The 2,985-nt window shown below is 35.1% G+C and overlaps 1 long non-coding RNA gene across 1 annotated transcript; it reads left to right on the forward strand.

Annotated features, from left to right (window-relative positions):
* On the forward strand, positions 1–2,985 carry LOC145653242 (uncharacterized). The gene is made up of 3 exons (XR_014119618.1): positions 1–235; positions 989–1,147; positions 1,703–2,985. It is a non-coding gene; the product is annotated as an uncharacterized LOC145653242 (long non-coding RNA).

The following is a 2,985-nucleotide window of genomic DNA, read 5'->3' on the forward strand; positions in this document are numbered from 1 at the left end:
TACATGACATACGAGACAAGGGCTAGGATACACGAGTAACTAAACACACGGAAGCACACAGGAGAAGCAGCCTATAACAGACCAGGAAACACGGAGGCACAAAGAATACGAAGGAGTACAAAGAAACAACCATCAAACACATTCAACCATCAACGAACAGCCCCGACCAAGGCACACAACATGGTTACATGAACCAAAGGTAGAAACGAGGGACAGGTGCAAGCAATCAAACGAGGTATGGAGAAAACGAAACTAAGGCATGGAACCAAGGTACACAAGACAGGGAACTATGGAGAGACGAAAACTGGGAAACGGGGAACGCTCTGGTCTGCGAACGTGACATATACATTATCTGAGTCATATCTTAGCTGACAGCACTCTCTTGCTTGGATAGTATTTTATTAATAATTTATTATTTTAATATTTAATATATAGATAATATCTGTTTAAGAGGTATTAGAATAAAACAACAACAACAAATAAACACTGGATGACCTCCAACTTTTTTTCAAATATATTTTGTAAAATGTATGAGCCCTTTTCTAAAAAGCTTTGCCATAAAAATCTCCACGACTACAAAGTGTCTTGCTGACAGTATGCCTGATCCTTGCTGGACAACCACCTGTCTGCCCAAGCATCTGTTTGATCTATCATGCCCTATCTCTAACATCTCACACCAGGCTTACTCACAGGAGGCTTGGACCTGGGTTTTTGAAAAGCTGCTCTGTGAGAACGGCTGTTGTAAAAAGCAATATATAAATAAGCTGGGATTGATTTATATTTACACAGACTAAATATTAAAACTTGCAGGTTTATATTTTTCCACGTTGTGCTTTTGGGACGTATAGTTTTGACATTAACTTGATGTCGCACATGGTTTCTAGTGCTAGTTCCAGGTGATAGCAAGGCTTGTTTTTAATTATACAAGTTATACAAATATACATTCTTATACATAGCCATTTACAGCTTAACACATCCTTCCATTCAGGTGTTATTTCTGAGAAGTGCACAATCGCAAAAGGAAAGAGAATGTGAAAGTCACTGCAAAAAGCAAGCACAGCTGAATTTTCTCAAGACGTGAGATTTGAAGGCTGCACACTCGACACTGCTGAAAGAGGGTTTATATTTGTCTTCAAAATGACTCACGGTATGTGATAATGAAATGTTTTAACATTTGGTGTTGCTGATTGGTATATGCATAATACATGACCATTTAAATCTTGTAAATATGTGTTGCTGTGTGTTATGTGTTTAGGTTATGTCTACTTAATGTACTGTTACTTTCTGCTCATGTTTGGTGCATTCATCATTTGCAGCGCTGATCAAATTCTTTGTCATGGTAATTGGGAATACTATGAATTTCCATGAGACCTTTGTGGAGCATCTCAAACTATCCTCGAACCTCACAAAAGTGTACTTGCAGATTTCTGCAGTTAAATTTAAGCCTCTGCCTATTTTATGTTTAAAATGTTTAAATTAAAATATATGTAGTAGAAATAATATTTATGTGACAGAATGTTTTACCATCACTGAATTCATTGCATAATTTACTTTAATTACTAAACACATATTTTAAACCAGTACCATAATGTGTATTCAGGATTTGAAATTGGTCTGGAGAACATGTACATTTCTGCCCCATATTGCACAGAAACAGCTTACTACATATTGTATAGCATAGAAAATGTCTGTCTTTTTGCAGGGGGTGTAAATGAATAGTACCAACTCTAAGAGCTCCAAGACATTGAGTGCCACGGTAACCTTCATCATCATTCTTCTTATTGTGGTTGGGATCCTGTTTGGGAAGCATTAGAACCTCCTTCCTCGAAGTCTTAATGTTAATCTATAAAATTCCTCCTGATTATATAAAAATAGGCATTCCATACAATGCATGGTATGCTTATGTGATTATCCTATAATTATAAAGTACTGTTTTACCTTTAATGCCTAAAATTGTCTACATCTACCTCCTGAGATTATTGTTCCTCCTGTAGCTACTCATGTGGATTACACTGTGTAAACTACCACATTTATTTGCATTAAAACTGCAGTTATTAGATTGAGAAGACAATGGACAGATGGAAGTTGAAGAGGATGTAACATACATTACATTACCTTGATAATGATAACAATTAAGGGTTAAAACTACACCTATAATATTTAATGCATAGATAATATCTATATTAAACTTAAATTTGCAACAAAATTAGAGGTGCAAGTTTATCACAAATTAGAGACAAAATCACATTCACTTAATATCCTCAATATATCATTGGATTAAATGTCCCTGCTTGGTTAATTGGTTAATAATTTTGTATACAGTCGATTCACAATGTATTCAGACACATTTACTTATACTCTTATCATATTATTATACTCTTTATTATATTGTGAATTTGATTAAAAAATCAAAGTACACTTAATTTTCCATAATGACAAAGTGAGTCTTTTGAATTTGTATTATAAATTAAAAAACTGAAATATCTTATTACAAAGGTATTTGGACCCTTTGCTGTGGTGTTCCAAAATGTTGTCAGGTGCATCCTCTTTGCTATAAGTATCCTTGAGATGTGTCTAGAACTCAGAATTGTTATGATTTTAATTGATTGGAATGGTACACATCTGGACCTATAAGGGCCCACAATTTACACTGCTTTGTCAGGACAAGAACCAAGCAATAAAATCCAAGTAACTGTCTGTGGATCTCTGTAATCAAATTGTGGCAATAAATAGTTCAGAGCATTTATATAAAACAATGTCTAAGGCTTAGAAACATCCCAGGATCACTGTGACCTCAATCATTGTGAAATGGAAGAATCTTGGCACAACTCTCCTAGTGTCCTTATTTTCATGGTTATCCTGTCTGCTGGATTTGTTTTGCTTCCGTGTTTAGTTTTCTCCGCCCTTGATTTGTAGCACCTGTGTCTTGTTAAATTCTTATTAGTACATGTATTTAAACCCTATATTGTTCCCTGTTTGCTTGGC

Source organism: Electrophorus electricus, chromosome 23 (genome assembly GCF_041902795.1).
Source record: "Electrophorus electricus isolate QZ-2024a chromosome 23, ASM4190279v1, whole genome shotgun sequence".
NCBI classification, from domain to species: Eukaryota; Metazoa; Chordata; class Actinopteri; order Gymnotiformes; family Gymnotidae; genus Electrophorus; species Electrophorus electricus.